The sequence below is a fragment of the Schistocerca gregaria genome, chromosome 5 (genome assembly GCF_023897955.1).
Source record: "Schistocerca gregaria isolate iqSchGreg1 chromosome 5, iqSchGreg1.2, whole genome shotgun sequence".
In the NCBI taxonomy this organism is placed as follows: domain Eukaryota; kingdom Metazoa; phylum Arthropoda; class Insecta; order Orthoptera; family Acrididae; genus Schistocerca; species Schistocerca gregaria.
Genome location: NC_064924.1, coordinates 575,633,905 through 575,655,622, shown reverse-complemented (window position 1 = coordinate 575,655,622; position 21,718 = coordinate 575,633,905). Strand labels below are relative to the sequence as shown.

Here is a 21,718-nt window from a genome sequence, read left to right as displayed (position 1 = left end):
GCGATATCTATCACATGGCAGTACACTGAATGAAAGGGATGTTCTACAACCTATGTCAAGTATTCTACTGGCCTAGGAGGTTTTCTGAATGCATAGGCAGAACAGTGGTTTGTATGCATTTTGTAGTATAATGTCATTCGTTTATGAGCGTCGCTACAGTGTGCATGCACGTTATCCATGTGAAGAGGCATAAGCAGATGCTACCATTCTGCGAGATTCCTGCAGAATGTGTACGAATTGCGTTGATATAGAGAGCACAAGTGAGCCAAAGTCAACGCCTCCGTGGCGCAATCGGCTAGCGCGTTCGGCTGTTAACCGAAAGGTTGGTGGTTCAAGCCCACCCGGGGGCGAAATCGTTTTAACCGTCACCGAGGTGAGGACATACGTCAACTTTGTTAGAGATACACAGCTAGTGTGGCAATTTGGCTGCGAAGGAGTGATGCCACAGATGCTTATACACATTCAGGCAGGTGGCACTGTAGGTAAAAACATGACCCTACACAGACGTTCTACTGTTTTCCTATTTATTCACCATGTGTGACACTGCAGTGGAGCGGCGCCCACTACAAAAGACGTTTTATTTACATTCAATTTCAGCGTATACGTCGCGAGTGCCATATGACAGGGCCTGTCTCTCGATGTCGACTTGTATTTTGTGTCTCTTAAGTGTCGGTCTGCAGTAGGCCACTGTTGGCCGAGCGACGTGCAGTCGCCTTACATGAAGCCCCATGGGCTACGCCAGTGCCACTGTGAACAACAGCAAACTGTAGCCAGAGAGTGGAGCCGAAAGGCGCATTTCGCAGTCGAGCCACGTTATCCCAAAAGCTGTGCACTAGGACAAGAAATTGCAGACTGCAAACTTTTGGTGGCCTCACGGTCGTCACCGATCCTAAGGGCGAAACAGTCGAGAGATTTGGTGAACAGCAATGTGGACACTCCCAGCAGCAGCAGTGCGCCAAATCAATTATCTGGTCGAGGGCTGCAAGATTCAGTGTGATGAAGTGAGAATTCGGGGATAGCTCGCAAATTCAGAGCTGCCGCCTTCTTAGCTCAGTGGTACGTCACTGGTCTCGTAAACCAGGAGTCGTGAGTTCGAACCTCACAGAAGGCATCCATTTTTTTAACTTTGCTGCAACGTGCGGAGCTACCTCGAGCAATGTCTATCACATGGCAGTACACTGAATGAAAGGGATGTTCTACAACCTATGACAAGTATTCTACTGGCCTAGGAGGTTTTCTGAATGCATAGGCAGAACAGTGGTTTGTATGCATTTTGTAGTATAATGTCATTCGTTTATGAGCGTCGCTACAGTGTGCATGTACGTTATCCATGTGAAGAGGCATAAGCAGATGCTACCATTCTGCGAGATTCCATCAGAATGTGTACGAATTGCGTTGATATAGAGAGCACAAGTGAACCAAAGTCAACGCCTCCGTGGCGCAATCGGCTAGCGCGTTCGGCTGTTAAACGAAAGGTTGGTGGTTCAAGCCCACCCGGGGACGAATTCGTTTTAACGGTCACCGAGGTGAGGACATACGTCAACTTTGTTAGAGATACACAGCTAGTGTGGCAATTTGGCTGCGAAGGAGTGATGCCACAGATGCTTATACACATTCAGGCAGGTGGCACTGTAGGTAAAAACATGACCCTACACAGACGTTCTACTGTTTTCCTATTTATTCACCATGTGTGACACTGCAGTGGAGCGGCGCCCACTACAAAAGACGTTTTATTTACATTCAATTTCAGCGTATACGTCGCGAGTGCCATATGACAGGGCCTGTCTCTCGATGTCGATTTGTATTTTGTGTCTCTTAAGTGTCGGTCTGCAGTAGGCCGCTGTTGGCCGAGCGACGTGCAGTCGCCTTACATGAAGCCCCATGGGCAACGCCAGTGCCACTGTGAACAACAGCAAACTGTAGCCAGAGAGTGGAGCCGAAAGGCGCATTTCGCAGTCGACCCACGTTATCCCAAAAGCTGTGCACTAGGACAAGAAATTGCAGACTGCAAACTTTTGGTGGCCTCACGGTCGTCACCGATCGTAAGGGCGAAACAGTCGAGAGATTTGGTGAACGGCAATGTGGACACTCCCAGCAGCAGCAGTGCGCCAAATCAATTATCTGGTCGAGGGCTGCAAGATTCAGTGTGATGAAGTGAGAATTCGGGGATAGCTCACAAATTCAGAGTTGCCGCCTTCTTAGCTCAGTGGTACATCACTGGTCTCGTAAACCAGGAGTCGTGAGTTCGAACCTCACAGAAGGCATCCATTTTTTTAACTTTGCTGCAACGTGCGGAGCTACCTCGAGCAATGTCTATCACATGGCAGTACACTGAATGAAAGGGATGTTCTACAACCTATGACAAGTATTCTACTGGCCTAGGAGGTTTTCTGAATGCATAGGCAGAACAGTGGTTTGTATGCATTTTGTAGTATAATGTCATTCGTTTATGAGCGTCGCTACAGTGTGCATGTACGTTATCCATGTGAAGAGGCATAAGCAGATGCTACCATTCTGCGAGATTCCATCAGAATGTGTACGAATTGCGTTGATATAGAGAGCACAAGTGAGCCAAAGTCAACGCCTCCGTGGCGCAATCGCCTAGCGCGTTCGGCTGTTAACCGAAAGGTTGGTGGTTCAAGCCCACCCGGGGACGAATTCGTTTTAACGGTCACCGAGGTGAGGACATACGTCAACTTTGTTAGAGATACACAGCTAGTGTGGCAATTTGGCTGCGAAGGAGTGATGCCACAGATGCTTATACACATTCAGGCAGGTGGCACTGTAGGTAAAAACATGACCCTACACAGACGTTCTACTGTTTTCCTATTTATTCACCATGTGTGACACTGCAGTGGAGCGGCGCCCACTACAAAAGACGTTTTATTTACATTCAATTTCAGCGTATACGTCGCGAGTGCCATATGACAGGGCCTGTCTCTCGATGTCGATTTGTATTTTGTGTCTCTTAAGTGTCGGTCTGCAGTAGGCCGCTGTTGGCCGAGCGACGTGCAGTCGCCTTACATGAAGCCCCATGGGCAACGCCAGTGCCACTGTGAACAACAGCAAACTGTAGCCAGAGAGTGGAGCCGAAAGGCGCATTTCGCAGTCGACCCACGTTATCCCAAAAGCTGTGCACTAGGACAAGAAATTGCAGACTGCAAACTTTTGGTGGCCTCACGGTCGTCACCGATCGTAAGGGCGAAACAGTCGAGAGATTTGGTGAACGGCAATGTGGACACTCCCAGCAGCAGCAGTGCGCCAAATCAATTATCTGGTCGAGGGCTGCAAGATTCAGTGTGATGAAGTGAGAATTCGGGGATAGCTCACAAATTCAGAGTTGCCGCCTTCTTAGCTCAGTGGTACATCACTGGTCTCGTAAACCAGGAGTCGTGAGTTCGAACCTCACAGAAGGCATCCATTTTTTTAACTTTGCTGCAACGTGCGGAGCTACCTCGAGTAATGTCTATCACATGGCAGTACACTGAATGAAAGGGATGTTCTACAACCTATGACAAGTATTCTACTGGCCTAGGAGGTTTTCTGAATGCATAGGCAGAACAGTGGTTTGTATGCATTTTGTAGTATAATGTCATTCGTTTATGAGCGTCGCTACAGTGTGCATGCACGTTATCCATGTGAAGAGGCATAAGCAGATGCTACCATTCTGCGAGATTCCTGCAGAATGTGTACGAATTGCGTTGATATAGAGAGCACAAGTGAGCCAAAGTCAACGCCTCCGTGGCGCAATCGGCTAGCGCGTTCGGCTGTTAACCGAAAGGTTGGTGGTTCAAGCCCACCCGGGGGCGAAATCGTTTTAACCGTCACCGAGGTGAGGACATACGTCAACTTTGTTAGAGATACACAGCTAGTGTGGCAATTTGGCTGCGAAGGAGTGATGCCACAGATGCTTATACACATTCAGGCAGGTGGCACTGTAGGTAAAAACATGACCCTACACAGACGTTCTACTGTTTTCCTATTTATTCACCATGTGTGACACTGCAGTGGAGCGGCGCCCACTACAAAAGACGTTTTATTTACATTCAATTTCAGCGTATACGTCGCGAGTGCCATATGACAGGGCCTGTCTCTCGATGTCGATTTGTATTTTGTGTCTCTTAAGTGTCGGTCTGCAGTAGGCCGCTGTTGGCCGAGCGACGTGCAGTCGCCTTACATGAAGCCCCATGGGCAACGCCAGTGCCACTGTGAACAACAGCAAACTGTAGCCAGAGAGTGGAGCCGAAAGGCGCATTTCGCAGTCGACCCACGTTATCCCAAAAGCTGTGCACTAGGACAAGAAATTGCAGACTGCAATCTTTTGGTGGCCTGACGGTCGTCGCCGATCGTAAGGGCGAAACAGTCGAGAGATTTGGTGAACGGCAATGTGGACACTCCCAGCAGCAGCAGTGCGCCAAATCAATTATCTGGTCGAGGGCTGCAAGATTCAGTGAGATGAAGTGAGAATTCGGGGATAGTTCGCAAATTCATAGCTGCCGCCTTCTTAGCTCAGTGGTACATCACTGGTCTCGTAAACCAGGAGTCGTGAGTTCGAACCTCACAGAAGGCATCCATTTTTTTAACTTTGCTGCAACGTGCGGAGCTACCTCGAGTAATGTCTATCACATGGCAGTACACTGAATGAAAGGGATGTTCTACAACCTATGACAAGTATTCTACTGGCCTAGGAGGTTTTCTGAATGCATAGGCAGAACCGTGGTTTGTATGCATTTTGTAGTATAATGTCATTCGTTTATGAGCGTCGCTACAGTGTGCATGCACGTTATCCATGTGAAGAGGCATAAGCAGATGCTACCATTCTGCGAGATTCCTGCAGAATGTGTACGAATTGCGTTGATATAGAGAGCACAAGTGAGCCAAAGTCAACGCCTCCGTGGCGCAATCGGCTAGCGCGTTCGGCTGTTAACCGAAAGGTTGGTGGTTCAAGCCCACCCGGGGGCGAAATCGTTTTAACCGTCACCGAGGTGAGGACATACGTCAACTTTGTTAGAGATACACAGCTAGTGTGGCAATTTGGCTGCGAAGGAGTGATGCCACAGATGCTTATACACATTCAGGCAGGTGGCACTGTAGGTAAAAACATGACCCTACACAGACGTTCTACTGTTTTCCTATTTATTCACCATGTGTGACACTGCAGTGGAGCGGCGCCCACTACAAAAGACGTTTTATTTACATTCAATTTCAGCGTATACGTCGCGAGTGCCATATGACAGGGCCTGTCTCTCGATGTCGATTTGTATTTTGTGTCTCTTAAGTGTCGGTCTGCAGTAGGCCACTGTTGGCCGAGCGACGTGCAGTCGCCTTACATGAAGCCCCATGGGCTACGCCAGTGACACTGTGAACAACAGCAAACTGTAGCCAGAGAGTGGAGCCGAAAGGCGCATTTCGCAGTCGACCCACGTTATCCCAAAAGCTGTGCACTAGGACAAGAAATTGCAGACTGCAAACTTTTGGTGGCCTGACGGTCGTCACCGATCCTAAGGGCGAAACAGTCGAGAGATTTGGTGAACGGCAATGTGGACACTCCCAGCGGCAGCAGTGCGCCAAATCAATTATCTGGTCGAGGGCTGCAAGATTCAGTGTGATGAAGTGAGAATTCGGGGATAGCTCGCAAATTCAGAGCTGCCGCCTTCTTAGCTCAGTGGTACGTCACTGGTCTCGTAAACCAGGAGTCGTGAGTTCGAACCTCACAGAAGGCATCCATTTTTTTAACTTTGCTGCAACGTGCGGAGCTACCTCGAGCAATGTCTATCACATGGCAGTACACTGAATGAAAGGGATGTTCTACAACCTATGACAAGTATTCTACTGGCCTAGGAGGTTTTCTGAATGCATAGGCAGAACAGTGGTTTGTATGCATTTTGTAGTATAATGTCATTCGTTTATGAGCGTCGCTACAGTGTGCATGCACGTTATCCATGTGAAGAGGCATAAGCAGATGCTACCATTCTGCGAGATTCCTGCAGAATGTGTACGAATTGCGTTGATATAGAGAGCACAAGTGAGCCAAAGTCAACGCCTCCTTGGCGCAATCGGCTAGCGCGTTCGGCTGTTAACCGAAAGGTTGGTGGTTCAAGCCCACCCGGGGGCGAAATCGTTTTAACCGTCACCGAGGTGAGGACATACGTCAACTTTGTTAGAGATACACAGCTAGTGTGGCAATTTGGCTGCGAAGGAGTGATGCCACAGATGCTTATACACATTCAGGCAGGTGGCACTGTAGGTAAAAACATCACCCTACACAGACGTTCTACTGTTTTCCTATTTATTCACCATGTGTGACACTGCAGTGGAGCGGCGCCCACTACAAAAGACGTTTTATTTACATTCAATTTCAGCGTATACGTCGCGAGTGCCATATGACAGGGCCTGTCTCTCGATGTCGATTTGTATTTTGTGTCTCTTAAGTGTCGGTCTGCAGTAGGCCGCTGTTGGCGGAGCGACGTGCAGTCGCCTTACATGAAGCCCCATGGGCAACGCCAGTGCCACTGTGAACAACAGCAAACTGTAGCCAGAGAGTGGAGCCGAAAGGCGCATTTCGCAGTCGAGCCACGTTATCCCAAAAGCTGTGCACTAGGACAAGAAATTGCAGACTGCAATCTTTTGGTGGCCTGACGGTCGTCGCCGATCGTAAGGGCGAAACAGTCGAGAGATTTGGTGAACGGCAATGTGGACACTCCCAGCAGCAGCAGTGCGCCAAATCAATTATCTCGTCGAGGGCTGCAAGATTCAGTGAGATGAAGTGAGAATTCGGGGATAGCTCGCAAATTCATAGCTGCCGCCTTCTTAGCTCAGTGGTACATCACTGGTCTCGTAAACCAGGAGTCGTGAGTTCGAACCTCACAGAAGGCATCCATTTTTTTAACTTTGCTGCAACGTGCGGAGCTACCTCGAGTAATGTCTATCACATGGCAGTACACTGAATGAAAGGGATGTTCTACAACCTATGACAAGTATTCTACTGGCCTAGGAGGTTTTCTGAATGCATAGGCAGAACCGTGGTTTGTATGCATTTTGTAGTATAATGTCATTCGTTTATGAGCGTCGCTACAGTGTGCATGCACGTTATCCATGTGAAGAGGCATAAGCAGATGCTACCATTCTGCGAGATTCCTGCAGAATGTGTACGAATTGCGTTGATATAGAGAGCACAAGTGAGCCAAAGTCAACGCCTCCGTGGCGCAATCGGCTAGCGCGTTCGGCTGTTAACCGAAAGGTTGGTGGTTCAAGCCCACCCGGGGGCGAAATCGTTTTAACCGTCACCGAGGTGAGGACATACGTCAACTTTGTTAGAGATACACAGCTAGTGTGGCAATTTGGCTGCGAAGGAGTGATGCCACAGATGCTTATACACATTCAGGCAGGTGGCACTGTAGGTAAAAACATCACCCTACACAGACGTTCTACTGTTTTCCTATTTATTCACCATGTGTGACACTGCAGTGGAGCGGCGCCCACTACAAAAGACGTTTTATTTACATTCAATTTCAGCGTATACGTCGCGAGTGCCATATGACAGGGCCTGTCTCTCGATGTCGATTTGTATTTTGTGTCTCTTAAGTGTCGGTCTGCAGTAGGCCACTGTTGGCCGAGCGACGTGCAGTCGCCTTACATGAAGCCCCATGGGCTACGCCAGTGCCACTGTGAACAACAGCAAACTGTAGCCAGAGAGTGGAGCCGAAAGGCGCATTTCGCAGTCGAGCCACGTTATCCCAAAAGCTGTGCACTAGGACAAGAAATTGCAGACTGCAAACTTTTGGTGGCCTGACGGTCGTCACCGATCCTAAGGGCGAAACAGTCGAGAGATTTGGTGAACGGCAATGTGGACACTCCCAGCAGCAGCAGTGCGCCAAATCAATTATCTGGTCGAGGGCTGCAAGATTCAGTGTGATGAAGTGAGAATTCGGGGATAGCTCACAAATTCAGAGTTGCCGCCTTCTTAGCTCAGTGGTACATCACTGGTCTCGTAAACCAGGAGTCGTGAGTTCGAACCTCACAGAAGGCATCCATTTTTTTAACTTTGCTGCAACGTGCGGAGCTACCTCGAGTAATGTCTATCACATGGCAGTACACTGAATGAAAGGGATGTTCTACAACCTATGACAAGTATTCTACTGGCCTAGGAGGTTTTCTGAATGCATAGGCAGAACAGTGGTTTGTATGCATTTTGTAGTATAATGTCATTCGTTTATGAGCGTCGCTACAGTGTGCATGCACGTTATCCATGTGAAGAGGCATAAGCAGATGCTACCATTCTGCGAGATTCCTGCAGAATGTGTACGAATTGCGTTGATATAGAGAGCACAAGTGAGCCAAAGTCAACGCCTCCGTGGCGCAATCGGCTAGCGCGTTCGGCTGTTAACCGAAAGGTTGGTGGTTCAAGCCCACCCGGGGGCGAAATCGTTTTAACCGTCACCGAGGTGAGGACATACGTCAACTTTGTTAGAGATACACAGCTAGTGTGGCAATTTGGCTGCGAAGGAGTGATGCCACAGATGCTTATACACATTCAGGCAGGTGGCACTGTAGGTAAAAACATGACCCTACACAGACGTTCTACTGTTTTCCTATTTATTCACCATGTGTGACACTGCAGTGGAGCGGCGCCCACTACAAAAGACGTTTTATTTACATTCAATTTCAGCGTATACGTCGCGAGTGCCATATGACAGGGCCTGTCTCTCGATGTCGATTTGTATTTTGTGTCTCTTAAGTGTCGGTCTGCAGTAGGCCACTGTTGGCCGAGCGACGTGCAGTCGCCTTACATGAAGCCCCATGGGCAACGCCAGTGCCACTGTGAACAACAGCAAACTGTAGCCAGAGAGTGGAGCCGAAAGGCGCATTTCGCAGTCGACCCACGTTATCCCAAAAGCTGTGCACTAGGACAAGAAATTGCAGACTGCAAACTTTTGGTGGCCTCACGGTCGTCACCGATCGTAAGGGCGAAACAGTCGAGAGATTTGGTGAACGGCAATGTGGACACTCCCAGCAGCAGCAGTGCGCCAAATCAATTATCTGGTCGAGGGCTGCAAGATTCAGTGTGATGAAGTGAGAATTCGGGGATAGCTCACAAATTCAGAGTTGCCGCCTTCTTAGCTCAGTGGTACATCACTGGTCTCGTAAACCAGGAGTCGTGAGTTCGAACCTCACAGAAGGCATCCATTTTTTTAACTTTGCTGCAACGTGCGGAGCTACCTCGAGTAATGTCTATCACATGGCAGTACACTGAATGAAAGGGATGTTCTACAACCTATGACAAGTATTCTACTGGCCTAGGAGGTTTTCTGAATGCATAGGCAGAACAGTGGTTTGTATGCATTTTGTAGTATAATGTCATTCGTTTATGAGCGTCGCTACAGTGTGCATGCACGTTATCCATGTGAAGAGGCATAAGCAGATGCTACCATTCTGCGAGATTCCTGCAGAATGTGTACGAATTGCGTTGATATAGAGAGCACAAGTGAGCCAAAGTCAACGCCTCCTTGGCGCAATCGGCTAGCGCGTTCGGCTGTTAACCGAAAGGTTGGTGGTTCAAGCCCACCCGGGGGCGAAATCGTTTTAACCGTCACCGAGGTGAGGACATACGTCAACTTTGTTAGAGATACACAGCTAGTGTGGCAATTTGGCTGCGAAGGAGTGATGCCACAGATGCTTATACACATTCAGGCAGGTGGCACTGTAGGTAAAAACATGACCCTACACAGACGTTCTACTGTTTTCCTATTTATTCACCATGTGTGACACTGCAGTGGAGCGGCGCCCACTACAAAAGACGTTTTATTTACATTCAATTTCAGCGTATACGTCGCGAGTGCCATATGACAGGGCCTGTCTCTCGATGTCGATTTGTATTTTGTGTCTCTTAAGTGTCGGTCTGCAGTAGGCCGCTGTTGGCCGAGCGACGTGCAGTCGCCTTACATGAAGCCCCATGGGCAACGCCAGTGCCACTGTGAACAACACCAAACTGTAGCCAGAGAGTGGAGCCGAAAGGCGCATTTCGCAGTCGAGCCACGTTATCCCAAAAGCTGTGCACTAGGACAAGAAATTGCAGACTGCAAACTTTTGGTGGCCTGACGGTCGTCGCCGATCGTAAGGGCGAAACAGTCGAGAGATTTGGTGAACGGCAATGTGGACACTCCCAGCAGCAACAGTGCGCCAAATCAATTATCTGGTCGAGGGCTGCAAGATTCAGTGTGATGAAGTGAGAATTCGGGGATAGCTCGCAAATTCAAAGGTGCCGCCTTCTTAGCTCAGTGGCAGAGCACTGGTCTCGTGAAACAGGAGTCGTGAGTTCGAACCTCACAGAAGGCATCCATTTTTTTAACTTTCCTGCAACGTGCGGAGCTACCTCGAGCAATGTCTATCACATGGCAGTACACTGAATGAAAGGGATGTTCTACAACCTATGACAAGTATTCTACTGGCCTAGGAGGTTTTCTGAATGCATAGGCAGAACAGTGGTTTGTATGCATTTTGTAGTATAATGTCATTCGTTTATGAGCGTCGCTACAGTGTGCATGCACGTTATCCATGTGAAGAGGCATAAGCAGATGCTACCATTCTGCGAGATTCCTGCAGAATGTGTACGAATTGCGTTGATATAGAGAGCACAAGTGAGCCAAAGTCAACGCCTCCGTGGCGCAATCGGCTAGCGCGTTCGGCTGTTAACCGAAAGGTTGGTGGTTCAAGCCCACCCGGGGGCGAAATCGTTTTAACCGTCACCGAGGTGAGGACATACGTCAACTTTGTTAGAGATACACAGCTAGTGTGGCAATTTGGCTGCGAAGGAGTGATGCCACAGATGCTTATATACATTCAGGCAGGTGGCACTGTAGGTAAAAACATGACCCTACACAGACGTTCTACTGTTTTCCTATTTATTCACCATGTGTGACACTGCAGTGGAGCGGCGCCCACTACAAAAGACGTTTTATTTACATTCAATTTCAGCGTATACGTCGCGAGTGCCATATGACAGGGCCTGTCTCTCGAAGTCGATTTGTATTTTGTGTCTCTTAAGTGTCGGTCTGCAGTAGGCCGCTGTTGGCCGAGCGACGTGCAGTCGCCTTACATGAAGCCCCATGGGCAACGCCAGTGCCACTGTGAACAACAGCAAACTGTAGCCAGAGAGTGGAGCCGAAAGGCGCATTTCGCAGTCGACCCACGTTATCCCAAAAGCTGTGCACTAGGACAAGAAATTGCAGACTGCAAACTTTTGGTGGCCTGACGGTCGTCGCCGATCGTAAGGGCGAAACAGTCGAGAGATTTGGAGAACGGCAATGTGGACACTCCCAGCAGCAGCAGTGCGCCAAATCAATTATCTGGTCGAGGGCTGCAAGATTCAGTGAGATGAAGTGAGAATTCGGGGATAGCTCGCAAATTCATAGCTGCCGCCTTCTTAGCTCAGTGGTACATCACTGGTCTCGTAAACCAGGAGTCGTGAGTTCGAACCTCACAGAAGGCATCCATTTTTTTAACTTTCCTGCAACGTGCGGAGCTACCTCGAGCAATGTCTATCACATGGCAGTACACTGAATGAAAGGGATGTTCTACAACCTATGACAAGTATTCTACTGGCCTAGGAGGTTTTCTGAATGCATAGGCAGAACAGTGGTTTGTATGCATTTTGTAGTATAATGTCATTCGTTTATGAGCGTCGCTACAGTGTGCATGCACGTTATCCATGTGAAGAGGCATAAGCAGATGCTACCATTCTGCGAGATTCCTGCAGAATGTGTACGAATTGCGTTGATATAGAGAGCACAAGTGAGCCGAAGTCAACGCCTCCGTGGCGCAATCGGCTAGCGCGTTCGGCTGTTAACCGAGAGGTTGGTGGTTCAAGCCCACCCGGGGGCGAAATCGTTTTAACCGTCACCGAGGTGAGGACATACGTCAACTTTGTTAGAGATACACAGCTAGTGTGGCAATTTGGCTGCGAAGGAGTGATGCCACAGATGCTTATACACATTCAGGCAGGTTGCACTGTAGGTAAAAACATGACCCTACACAGACGTTCTACTGTTTTCCTATTTATTCACCATGTGTGACACTGCAGTGGAGCGGCGCCCACTACAAAAGACGTTTTATTTACATTCAATTTCAGCGTATACGTCGCGAGTGCCATATGACAGGGCCTGTCTCTCGATGTCGATTTGCATTTTGTGTCTCTTAAGTGTCGGTCTGCAGTAGGCCGCTGTTGGCCGAGCGACGTGCAGTCGCCTTACATGAAGCCCCATGGGCAACGCCAGTGCCACTGTGAACAACAGCAAACTGTAGCCAGAGAGTGGAGCCGAAAGGCGCATTTCGCAGTCGAGCCACGTTATCCCACAAGCTGTGCACTAGGACAAGAAATTGCAGACTGCAAACTTTTGGTGGGCTGACGGTCGTCGCCGATCGTAAGGGCGAAACAGTCGAGAGATTTGGTGAACGGCAATGTGGACACTCCCAGCAGCAGCAGTGCGCCAAATCAATTATCTGGTCGAGGGCTGCAAGATTCAGTGTGATGAAGTGAGAATTCGGGGATAGCTCGCAAATTCAGAGCTGCCGCCTTCTTAGCTCAGTGGTACATCACTGGTCTCGTAAACCAGGAGTCGTGAGTTCGAACCTCACAGAAGGCATCCATTTTTTTAACTTTCCTGCAACGTGCGGAGCTACCTCGAGCAATGTCTATCACATGGCAGTACACTGAATGAAAGGGATGTTCTACAACCTATGACAAGTATTCTACTGGCCTAGGAGGTTTTCTGAATGCATAGGCAGAACAGTGGTTTGTATGCATTTTGTAGTATAATGTCATTCGTTTATGAGCGTCGCTACAGTGTGCATGCACGTTATCCATGTGAAGAGGCATAAGCAGATGCTACCATTCTGCGAGATTCCTGCAGAATGTGTACGAATTGCGTTGATATAGAGAGCACAAGTGAGCCAAAGTCAACGCCTCCGTGGCGCAATCGGCTAGCGCGTTCGGCTGTTAACCGAAAGGTTGGTGGTTCAAGCCCACCCGGGGGCGAAATCGTTTTAACCGTCACCGAGGTGAGGACATACGTCAACTTTGTTAGAGATACACAGCTAGTGTGGCAATTTGGCTGCGAAGGAGTGATGCCACAGATGCTTATATACATTCAGGCAGGTGGCACTGTAGGTAAAAACATGACCCTACACAGACGTTCTACTGTTTTCCTATTTATTCACCATGTGTGACACTGCAGTGGAGCGGCGCCCACTACAAAAGACGTTTTATTTACATTCAATTTCAGCGTATACGTCGCGAGTGCCATATGACAGGGCCTGTCTCTCGAAGTCGATTTGTATTTTGTGTCTCTTAAGTGTCGGTCTGCAGTAGGCCGCTGTTGGCCGAGCGACGTGCAGTCGCCTTACATGAAGCCCCATGGGCAACGCCAGTGCCACTGTGAACAACAGCAAACTGTAGCCAGAGAGTGGAGCCGAAAGGCGCATTTCGCAGTCGACCTACGTTATCCCAAAAGCTGTGCACTAGGACAAGAAATTGCAGACTGCAAACTTTTGGTGGCCTGACGGTCGTCGCCGATCGTAAGGGCGAAACAGTCGAGAGATTTGGTGAACGGCAATGTGGACACTCCCAGCAGCAGCAGTGCGCCAAATCAATTATCTGGTCGAGGGCTGCAAGATTCAGTGTGATGAAGTGAGAATTCGGGGATAGCTCGCAAATTCAGAGCTGCCGCCTTCTTAGCTCAGTGGTACATCACTGGTCTCGTAAACCAGGAGTCGTGAGTTCGAACCTCACAGAAGGCATCCATTTTTTTAACTTTCCTGCAACGTGCGGAGCTACCTCGAGCAATGTCTATCACATGGCAGTACACTGAATGAAAGGGATGTTCTACAACCTATGACAAGTATTCTACTGGCCTAGGAGGTTTTCTGAATGCATAGGCAGAACAGTGGTTTGTATGCATTTTGTAGTATAATGTCATTCGTTTATGAGCGTCGCTACATTGTGCATGCACGTTATCCATGTGAAGAGGCATAAGCAGATGCTACCATTCTGCGAGATTCCTGCAGAATGTGTACGAATTGCGTTGATATAGAGAGCACAAGTGAGCCAAAGTCAACGCCTCCGTGGCGCAATCGGCTAGCGCGTTCGGCTGTTAACCGAAAGGTTGGTGGTTCAAGCCCACCCGGGGGCGAAATCGTTTTAACCGTCACCGAGGTGAGGACATACGTCACCTTTGTTAGAGATACACAGCTAGTGTGGCAATTTGGCTGCGAAGGAGTGATGCCACAGATGCTTATACACATTCAGGCAGGTTGCACTGTAGGTAAAAACATGACCCTACACAGACGTTCTACTGTTTTCCTATTTATTCACCATGTGTGACACTGCAGTGGAGCGGCGCCCACTACAAAAGACGTTTTATTTACATTCAATTTCAGCGTATACGTCGCGAGTGCCATATGACAGGGCCTGTCTCTCGATGTCGATTTGTATTTTGTGTCTCTTAAGTGTCGGTCTGCAGTAGGCCGCTGTTGGCCGAGCGACGTGCAGTCGCCTTACATGAAGCCCCATGGGCAACGCCAGTGCCACTGTGAACAACAGCAAACTGTAGCCAGAGAGTGGAGCCGAAAGGCGCATATCGCAGTCGAGCCACGTTATCCCACAAGCTGTGCACTAGGACAAGAAATTGCAGACTGCAAACTTTTGGTGGCCTGACGGTCGTCGCCGATCGTAAGGGCGAAACAGTCGAGAGATTTGGTGAACGGCAATGTGGACACTCCCAGCAGCAGCAGTGCGCCAAATCAATTATCTGGTCGAGGGCTGCAAGATTCAGTGTGATGAAGTGAGAATTCGGGGATAGCTCGCAAATTCAGAGCTGCCGCCTTCTTAGCTCAGTGGTACATCACTGGTCTCGTAAACCAGGAGTCGTGAGTTCGAACCTCACAGAAGGCATCCATTTTTTTAACTTTCCTGCAACGTGCGGAGCTACCTCGAGCAATGTCTATCACATGGCAGTACACTGAATGAAAGGGATGTTCTACAACCTATGACAAGTATTCTACTGGCCTAGGAGGTTTTCTGAATGCATAGGCAGAACAGTGGTTTGTATGCATTTTGTAGTATAATGTCATTCGTTTATGAGCGTCGCTACAGTGTGCATGCACGTTATCCATGTGAAGAGGCATAAGCAGATGCTACCATTCTGCGAGATTCCTGCAGAATGTGTACGAATTGCGTTGATATAGAGAGCACAAGTGAGCCAAAGTCAACGCCTCCGTGGCGCAATCGGCTAGCGCGTTCGGCTGTTAACCGAAAGGTTGGTGATTCAAGCCCACCCGGGGCCGAAATCGTTTTAACCGTCACCGAGGTGAGGACATACGTCAACTTTGTTAGAGATACACAGCTAGTGTGGCAATTTGGCTGCGAAGGAGTGATGCCACAGATGCTTATACACATTCAGGCAGGTGGCACTGTAGGTAAAAACATGACCCTACACAGACGTTCTACTGTTTTCCTATTTATTCACCATGTGTGACACTGCAGTGGAGCGGCGCCCACTACAAAAGACGTTTTATTTACATTCAATTTCAGCGTATACGTCGCGAGTGCCATATGACAGGGCCTGTCTCTCGATGTCGATTTGTATTTTGTGTCTCTTAAGTGTCGGTCTGCAGTAGGCCGCTGTTGGCCGAGCGACGTGCAGTCGCCTTACATGAAGCCCCATGGGCAACGCCAGTGCCACTGTGAACAACAGCAAACTGTAGCCAGAGAGTGGAACCGAAAGGCGCATTTCGCAGTCGAGCCACGTTATCCCAAAAGCTGTGCACTAGGACAAGAAATTGCAGACTGCAAACTTTTGGTGGGCTGACGGTCGTCGCCGATCGTAAGGGCGAAACAGTCGAGAGATTTGGTGAACGGCAATGTGGACACTCCCAGCAGCAGCAGTGCGCCAAATCAATTATCTAGTCGAGGGCTGCAAGATTCAGTGTGATGAAGTGAGAATTCGGGGATAGCTCGCAAATTCAGAGCTGCCGCCTTCTTAGCTCAGTGGTAGAGCACTGGTCTCGTAAACCAGGAGTTGTGAGTTCGAACCTCACAGAAGGCATCCATTTTTTTAACTTTCCTGCAACGTGCGGAGCTACCTCGAGCAATATCTATCACATGGCAGTACACTGAATGAAAGGGATGTTCTACAACCTATGTCAAGTATTCTACTGGCCTAGGAGGTTTTCTGAATGCATAGGCAGAACAGTGGTTTGTATGCATTTTGTAGTATAATGTCATTCGTTTATGAGCGTCGCTACAGTGTGCATGCACGTTATCCATGTGAAGAGGCATAAGCAGATGCTACCATTCTGCGAGATTCCTGCAGAATGTGTACGAATTGCGTTGATATAGAGAGCACAAGTGAGCCAAAGTCAACGCCTCCGTGGCGCAATCGGCTAGCGCGTTTGGCTGTTAACCGAAAGGTTGGTGGTTCAAGCCCACCCGGGGCCGAAATCGTTTTAACCGTCACCGAGGTGAGGACACACGTCAACTTTGTTAGAGATACACAGCTAGTGTGGCAATTTGGCTGCGAAGGAGTGATGCCACAGATGCTTATACACATTCAGGCAGGTGGCACTGTAGGTAAAAACATGACCCTACACAGACGTTCTACTGTTTTCCTACTTATTCACCATGTGCGACACTGCAGTGGAGCGACGCCCACTACAAAAGACGTTTTATTTACATTCAATTTCAGTGTATACGTCGCGAGTGCCATATGACAGGGCCTGTCTCTCGAAGTCGATTTGTATTTTGTGTCTCTTAAGTGTCGGTCTGCAGTACGCCGCTGTTGGCCGAGCGACGTGCAGTCGCCTTACATGAACCCCATGGGCAACGCCAGTGCCACTGTGAACAACAGCAAACTCTAGCCAGAGAGTGGAGCCGAAAGGCGCATTTCGCAGTCGAGCCACGTTATCCCAAAAGCTGTGCACTAGGACAAGAAATTGCAGACTGCAAACTTTTGGTGGCCTGACGGTCGTCGCCGATCGTAAGGGCGAAACAGTCGAGAGATTTGGTGAACGGCAATGTGGACACTCCCAGCAGCAGCAGTGCGCCAAATCAATTATCTGGTCGAGGGCTGCAAGATTCAGTGTGATGAAGTGAGAATTCGGGGATAGCTCGCAAATTCAGAGCTGCCGCCTTCTTAGCGCAGTGGTACATCACTGGTCTCGTAAATCAGGAGTCGTGAGTTCGAACCTCACAGAAGGCATCCATTTTTTTTAACTTTCCTGCAACGTGCGGAGCTACCTCGAGCAATGTCTATCACATGGCAGTACACTGAATGAAAGGGATGTTCTACAACCTATGTCAAGTATTCTACTGGCCTAGGAGGTTTTCTGAATGCATAGGCAGAACAGTGGTTTGTATGCATTTTGTAGTATAATGTCATTCGTTTATGAGCGTCGCTACAGTGTGCATGCACGTTATCCATGTGAAGAGGCATAAGCAGATGCTACCATTCTGCGAGATTCCTGCAGAATGTGTACGAATTGCATTGATATAGAGAGCACAAGTGAGCCAAAGTCAACGCCTCCGTAGCGCAATCGGCTAGCGCATTCGGCTGTTAACCGAAAGGTTGGTGGTTCAAGCCCACCCGGGGGCGAAATCGTTTTAACCGTCACCGAGGTGAGGACATACGTCAACTTTGTTAGAGATACGCAGCTAGTGTGGCAATTTGGCTGCGAAGGAGTGATGCCACAGATGCTTATACACATTCAGGCAGGTGGCACTGTAGGTAAAAACATGGTCCTACACAGACGTTCTACTGTTTTCCTATTTATTCACCATGTGTGACACTGCAGTGGAGCGGCGCCCACTACAAAAGACGTTTTATTTACATTCAATTTCAGCGTATACGTCGCGAGTGCCATATGACAGGGCCTGTCTCTCGATGTCGATTTGTATTTTGTGTCTCTTAAGTGTCGGTCTGCAGTAGGCCGCTGTTGGCCGAGCGACGTGCAGTCGCCTTACATGAAGCCCCATGGGCAACGCCAGTGCCACTGTGAACAACAGCAAACTGTAGCCAGAGAGTGGAGCCGAAAGGCGCATTTCGCAGTCGAGCCACGTTATCCCAAAAGCTGTGCACTAGGACAAGAAATTGCAGACTGCAAACTTTTGGTGGGCTGACGGTCGTCGCCGATCGTAAGGGCGAAACAGTCGAGAGATTTGGTGAACGGCAATGTGGACACTCCCAGCAGCAGCAGTGCGCCAAATCAATTATCTAGTCGAGGGCTGCAAGATTCAGTGTGATGAAGTGAGAATTCGGGGATAGCTCGCAAATTCAGAGCTGCCGCCTTCTTAGCTCAGTGGTAGAGCACTGGTGTCGTAAACCAGGAGTTGTGAGTTCGAACCTCACAGAAGGCATCCATTTTTTTAACTTTCCTGCAACGTGCGGAGCTACCTCGAGCAATATCTATCACATGGCAGTACACTGAATGAAAGGGATGTTCTACAACCTATGTCAAGTATTCTACTGGCCTAGGAGGTTTTCTGAATGCATAGGCAGAACAGTGGTTTGTATGCATTTTGTAGTATAATGTCATTCGTTTATGAGCGTCGCTACAGTGTGCATGCACGTTATCCATGTGAAGAGGCATAAGCAGATGCTACCATTCTGCGAGATTCCTGCAGAATGTGTACGAATTGCGTTGATATAGAGAGCACAAGTGAGCCAAAGTCAACGCCTCCGTGGCGCAATCGGCTAGCGCGTTTGGCTGTTAACCGAAAGGTTGGTGGTTCAAGCCCACCCGGGGCCGAAATCGTTTTAACCGTCACCGAGGTGAGGACATACGTCAACTTTGTTAGAGATACACAGCTAGTGTGGCAATTTGGCTGCGAAGGAGTGATGCCACAGATGCTTATACACATTCAGGCAGGTGGCACTGTAGGTAAAAACATGACCCTACACAGACGTTCTACTGTTTTCCTACTTATTCACCATGTGTGACACTGCAGTGGAGCGGCGCCCACTACAAAAGACGTTTTATTTACATTCAATTTCAGCGTATACGTCGCGAGTGCCATATGACAGGGCCTGTCTCTCGAAGTCGATTTGTATTTTGTGTCTCTTAAGTGTCGGTCTGCAGTACGCCGCTGTTGGCCGAGCGACGTGCAGTCGCCTTACATGAACCCCATGGGCAACGCCAGTGCCACTGTGAACAACAGCAAACTGTAGCCAGAGAGTGGAGCCGAAAGGCGCATTTCGCAGTCGAGCCACGTTATCCCAAAAGCTGTGCACTAGGACAAGAAATTGCAGACTGCAAACTTTTGGTGGCCTGACGGTCGTCGCCGATCGTAAGGGCGAAACAGTCGAGAGATTTGGTGAACGGCAATGTGGACACTCCCAGCAGCAGCAGTGCGCCAAATCAATTATCTGGTCGAGGGCTGCAAGATTCAGTGTGATGAAGTGAGAATTCGGGGATAGCTCGCAAATTCAGAGCTGCCGCCTTCTTAGCGCAGTGGTACATCACTGGTCTCGTAAACCAGGAGTCGTGAGTTCGAACCTCACAGAAGGCATCCATTTTTTTTAACTTTCCTGCAACGTGCGGAGCTACCTCGAGCAATGTCTATCACATGGCAGTACACTGAATGAAAGGGATGTTCTACAACCTATGTCAAGTATTCTACTGGCCTAGGAGGTTTTCTGAATGCATAGGCAGAACAGTGGTTTGTATGCATTTTGTAGTATAATGTCATTCGTTTATGAGCGTCGCTACAGTGTGCATGCACGTTATCCATGTGAAGAGGCATAAGCAGATGCTACCATTCTGCGAGATTCCTGCAGAATGTGTACGAATTGCATTGATATAGAGAGTACAAGTGAGCCAAAGTCAACGCCTCCGTAGCGCAATCGGCTAGCGCATTCGGCTGTTAACCGAAAGGTTGGTGGTTCAAGCCCACCCGGGGGCGAAATCGTTTTAACCGTCACCGAGGTGAGGACATACGTCAACTTTGTTAGAGATACGCAGCTAGTGTGGCAATTTGGCTGCGAAGGAGTGATGCCACAGATGCTTATACACATTCAGGCAGGTGGCACTGTAGGTAAAAACATGGTCCTACACAGACGTTCTACTGTTTTCCTATTTATTCACCATGTGTGACACTGCAGTGGAGCGGCGCCCACTACAAAAGACGTTTTATTTACATTCAATTTCAGCGTATACGTCGCGAGTGCCATATGACAGGGCCTGTCTCTCGATGTCGATTTGTATTTTGTGTCTCTTAAGTGTCGGTCTGCAGTAGGCCGCTGTTGGCCGAGCGACGTGCAGTCGCCTTACATGAAGCCCCATGGGCAACGCCAGTGCCACTGTGAACAACAGCAAACTGTAGCCAGAGAGTGGAGCCGAAAGGCGCATTTCGCAGTCGAGCCACGTTATCCCAAAAGCTGTGCACTAGGACAAGAAATTGCAGACTGCAAACTTTTGGTGGCCTGACGGTCGTCGCCGATCGTAAGGGCGAAACAGTTGAGAGATTTGGAGAACAGCAATGTGGACACTCCCAGCAGCAGCAGTGCGCCAAATCAATTATCTGGTCGAGGGCTGCAAGATTCAGTGTGATGAAGTGAGAATTCGGGGATAGCTCGCAAATTCAAAGCTGCCGCCTTCTTAGCTCAGTGGTAGAGCACGGGTCTCGTAAACCAGGAGTCGTGAGTTCGAACCTCACAGAAGGCATCCATTTTTTTAACTTTCCTCCAACGTGCGGAGCTACCTCGAGCAATATCTATCACATGGCAGTACACTGAATGAAAGGGATGTTCTACAACCTATGTCAAGTATTCTACTGGCCTAGGAGGTTTTCTGAATGCATAGGCAGAACAGTGGTTTGTATGCATTTTGTAGTATAATGTCATTCGTTTATGAGCGTCGCTACAGTGTGCATGCACGTTATCCATGTGAAGAGGTATAGGCAGATGCTACCATTCTGCGAGATTCCCTCAGAATGTGTACGAATTGCGTTGATATAGAGAGCACAAGTGAGCCAAAGTCAACGCCTCCGTGGCGCAATCGGCTAGCGCGTTGGGCTGTTAACCGAAAGGTTGGTGGTTCAAGCCCACCCGGGGGCGAAATCGTTTTAACCGTCACCGAGGTGAGGACATACGTCAACTTTGTTAGAGATACACAGCTAGTGTGGCAATTTGGCTGCGAAGGAGTGATGCCGCAGATGCTTATACACATTCAGGCAGGTGACACTGTAGGTAAGAACATGACCCTACACAGACGTTCTACTGTTTTCCTATTTATTCACCATGTGTGACACTGCAGTGGAGCGGCGCCCACTACAAAAGACGTTTTATTTACATTCAATTTGAGCGTATACGTCGCGAGTGCCATATGACAGGGCCTGTCTCTCGATGTCGATTTGTATTTTGTGTCTCTTAAGTGTCGGTCTGCAGTAGGCCGCTGTTGGCCGAGCGACGTGCAGTCGCCTTACATGAAGCCCCATGGGCAACGCCAGTGCCACTGTGAACAACAGCAAACTGTAGCCAGAGAGTGGAGCCGAAAGGCGCATTTCGCAGTCGAGCCACGTTATCCCACAAGCTGTGCACTAGGACAAGAAATTGCAGACTGCAAACTTTTGGTGGCCTGACGGTCGTCGCCGATCGTAAGGGCGAAACAGTCGAGAGATTTGGTGAACGGCAATGTGGACACTCCCAGCAGCAACAGTGCGCCAAATCAA

General features: G+C 49.1%; 35 non-coding genes across 35 annotated transcripts; all 35 read left to right on the top strand.

The window, feature by feature from the left end:
- Positions 1–276: 276 nt before the first annotated feature.
- Trnan-guu (transfer RNA asparagine (anticodon GUU)) lies at positions 277–350 on the top strand. The gene has a single exon. It is a non-coding gene; the product is annotated as a tRNA-Asn (tRNA).
- Positions 351–1,039: 689 nt separating this feature from the next.
- Positions 1,040–1,111, top strand: Trnat-cgu (transfer RNA threonine (anticodon CGU)). The gene has a single exon. It is a non-coding gene; the product is annotated as a tRNA-Thr (tRNA).
- Positions 1,112–1,429: 318 nt separating this feature from the next.
- Trnan-guu (transfer RNA asparagine (anticodon GUU)) lies at positions 1,430–1,503 on the top strand. Its single transcript has one exon. It is a non-coding gene; the product is annotated as a tRNA-Asn (tRNA).
- Positions 1,504–2,192: 689 nt separating this feature from the next.
- Trnat-cgu (transfer RNA threonine (anticodon CGU)) lies at positions 2,193–2,264 on the top strand. Its single transcript has one exon. It is a non-coding gene; the product is annotated as a tRNA-Thr (tRNA).
- A 318-nt stretch (positions 2,265–2,582) lies between these two features.
- Positions 2,583–2,656, top strand: Trnan-guu (transfer RNA asparagine (anticodon GUU)). Its single transcript has one exon. It is a non-coding gene; the product is annotated as a tRNA-Asn (tRNA).
- A 689-nt stretch (positions 2,657–3,345) lies between these two features.
- On the top strand, positions 3,346–3,417 carry Trnat-cgu (transfer RNA threonine (anticodon CGU)). The gene has a single exon. It is a non-coding gene; the product is annotated as a tRNA-Thr (tRNA).
- A 318-nt stretch (positions 3,418–3,735) lies between these two features.
- Trnan-guu (transfer RNA asparagine (anticodon GUU)) lies at positions 3,736–3,809 on the top strand. The gene has a single exon. It is a non-coding gene; the product is annotated as a tRNA-Asn (tRNA).
- A 689-nt stretch (positions 3,810–4,498) lies between these two features.
- Trnat-cgu (transfer RNA threonine (anticodon CGU)) lies at positions 4,499–4,570 on the top strand. Its single transcript has one exon. It is a non-coding gene; the product is annotated as a tRNA-Thr (tRNA).
- Positions 4,571–4,888: 318 nt separating this feature from the next.
- Trnan-guu (transfer RNA asparagine (anticodon GUU)) lies at positions 4,889–4,962 on the top strand. Its single transcript has one exon. It is a non-coding gene; the product is annotated as a tRNA-Asn (tRNA).
- A 689-nt stretch (positions 4,963–5,651) lies between these two features.
- On the top strand, positions 5,652–5,723 carry Trnat-cgu (transfer RNA threonine (anticodon CGU)). Its single transcript has one exon. It is a non-coding gene; the product is annotated as a tRNA-Thr (tRNA).
- Positions 5,724–6,041: 318 nt separating this feature from the next.
- Trnan-guu (transfer RNA asparagine (anticodon GUU)) lies at positions 6,042–6,115 on the top strand. The gene has a single exon. It is a non-coding gene; the product is annotated as a tRNA-Asn (tRNA).
- A 689-nt stretch (positions 6,116–6,804) lies between these two features.
- Positions 6,805–6,876, top strand: Trnat-cgu (transfer RNA threonine (anticodon CGU)). The gene has a single exon. It is a non-coding gene; the product is annotated as a tRNA-Thr (tRNA).
- Positions 6,877–7,194: 318 nt separating this feature from the next.
- Trnan-guu (transfer RNA asparagine (anticodon GUU)) lies at positions 7,195–7,268 on the top strand. Its single transcript has one exon. It is a non-coding gene; the product is annotated as a tRNA-Asn (tRNA).
- Positions 7,269–7,957: 689 nt separating this feature from the next.
- Positions 7,958–8,029, top strand: Trnat-cgu (transfer RNA threonine (anticodon CGU)). The gene has a single exon. It is a non-coding gene; the product is annotated as a tRNA-Thr (tRNA).
- A 318-nt stretch (positions 8,030–8,347) lies between these two features.
- On the top strand, positions 8,348–8,421 carry Trnan-guu (transfer RNA asparagine (anticodon GUU)). Its single transcript has one exon. It is a non-coding gene; the product is annotated as a tRNA-Asn (tRNA).
- Positions 8,422–9,110: 689 nt separating this feature from the next.
- Positions 9,111–9,182, top strand: Trnat-cgu (transfer RNA threonine (anticodon CGU)). The gene has a single exon. It is a non-coding gene; the product is annotated as a tRNA-Thr (tRNA).
- A 318-nt stretch (positions 9,183–9,500) lies between these two features.
- Positions 9,501–9,574, top strand: Trnan-guu (transfer RNA asparagine (anticodon GUU)). Its single transcript has one exon. It is a non-coding gene; the product is annotated as a tRNA-Asn (tRNA).
- Positions 9,575–10,263: 689 nt separating this feature from the next.
- On the top strand, positions 10,264–10,335 carry Trnat-cgu (transfer RNA threonine (anticodon CGU)). The gene has a single exon. It is a non-coding gene; the product is annotated as a tRNA-Thr (tRNA).
- Positions 10,336–10,653: 318 nt separating this feature from the next.
- Trnan-guu (transfer RNA asparagine (anticodon GUU)) lies at positions 10,654–10,727 on the top strand. The gene has a single exon. It is a non-coding gene; the product is annotated as a tRNA-Asn (tRNA).
- Positions 10,728–11,416: 689 nt separating this feature from the next.
- Trnat-cgu (transfer RNA threonine (anticodon CGU)) lies at positions 11,417–11,488 on the top strand. The gene has a single exon. It is a non-coding gene; the product is annotated as a tRNA-Thr (tRNA).
- A 318-nt stretch (positions 11,489–11,806) lies between these two features.
- On the top strand, positions 11,807–11,880 carry Trnan-guu (transfer RNA asparagine (anticodon GUU)). The gene has a single exon. It is a non-coding gene; the product is annotated as a tRNA-Asn (tRNA).
- Positions 11,881–12,569: 689 nt separating this feature from the next.
- Trnat-cgu (transfer RNA threonine (anticodon CGU)) lies at positions 12,570–12,641 on the top strand. Its single transcript has one exon. It is a non-coding gene; the product is annotated as a tRNA-Thr (tRNA).
- A 318-nt stretch (positions 12,642–12,959) lies between these two features.
- On the top strand, positions 12,960–13,033 carry Trnan-guu (transfer RNA asparagine (anticodon GUU)). Its single transcript has one exon. It is a non-coding gene; the product is annotated as a tRNA-Asn (tRNA).
- Positions 13,034–13,722: 689 nt separating this feature from the next.
- Trnat-cgu (transfer RNA threonine (anticodon CGU)) lies at positions 13,723–13,794 on the top strand. The gene has a single exon. It is a non-coding gene; the product is annotated as a tRNA-Thr (tRNA).
- A 318-nt stretch (positions 13,795–14,112) lies between these two features.
- Trnan-guu (transfer RNA asparagine (anticodon GUU)) lies at positions 14,113–14,186 on the top strand. Its single transcript has one exon. It is a non-coding gene; the product is annotated as a tRNA-Asn (tRNA).
- A 689-nt stretch (positions 14,187–14,875) lies between these two features.
- Trnat-cgu (transfer RNA threonine (anticodon CGU)) lies at positions 14,876–14,947 on the top strand. The gene has a single exon. It is a non-coding gene; the product is annotated as a tRNA-Thr (tRNA).
- Positions 14,948–15,265: 318 nt separating this feature from the next.
- Trnan-guu (transfer RNA asparagine (anticodon GUU)) lies at positions 15,266–15,339 on the top strand. Its single transcript has one exon. It is a non-coding gene; the product is annotated as a tRNA-Asn (tRNA).
- A 689-nt stretch (positions 15,340–16,028) lies between these two features.
- On the top strand, positions 16,029–16,100 carry Trnat-cgu (transfer RNA threonine (anticodon CGU)). Its single transcript has one exon. It is a non-coding gene; the product is annotated as a tRNA-Thr (tRNA).
- Positions 16,101–16,418: 318 nt separating this feature from the next.
- On the top strand, positions 16,419–16,492 carry Trnan-guu (transfer RNA asparagine (anticodon GUU)). The gene has a single exon. It is a non-coding gene; the product is annotated as a tRNA-Asn (tRNA).
- Positions 16,493–17,571: 1,079 nt separating this feature from the next.
- On the top strand, positions 17,572–17,645 carry Trnan-guu (transfer RNA asparagine (anticodon GUU)). Its single transcript has one exon. It is a non-coding gene; the product is annotated as a tRNA-Asn (tRNA).
- Positions 17,646–18,334: 689 nt separating this feature from the next.
- Positions 18,335–18,406, top strand: Trnat-cgu (transfer RNA threonine (anticodon CGU)). The gene has a single exon. It is a non-coding gene; the product is annotated as a tRNA-Thr (tRNA).
- Positions 18,407–18,724: 318 nt separating this feature from the next.
- Trnan-guu (transfer RNA asparagine (anticodon GUU)) lies at positions 18,725–18,798 on the top strand. The gene has a single exon. It is a non-coding gene; the product is annotated as a tRNA-Asn (tRNA).
- Positions 18,799–19,877: 1,079 nt separating this feature from the next.
- Positions 19,878–19,951, top strand: Trnan-guu (transfer RNA asparagine (anticodon GUU)). Its single transcript has one exon. It is a non-coding gene; the product is annotated as a tRNA-Asn (tRNA).
- A 689-nt stretch (positions 19,952–20,640) lies between these two features.
- Trnat-cgu (transfer RNA threonine (anticodon CGU)) lies at positions 20,641–20,712 on the top strand. Its single transcript has one exon. It is a non-coding gene; the product is annotated as a tRNA-Thr (tRNA).
- A 318-nt stretch (positions 20,713–21,030) lies between these two features.
- Positions 21,031–21,104, top strand: Trnan-guu (transfer RNA asparagine (anticodon GUU)). Its single transcript has one exon. It is a non-coding gene; the product is annotated as a tRNA-Asn (tRNA).
- Positions 21,105–21,718: the final 614 nt, after the last annotated feature.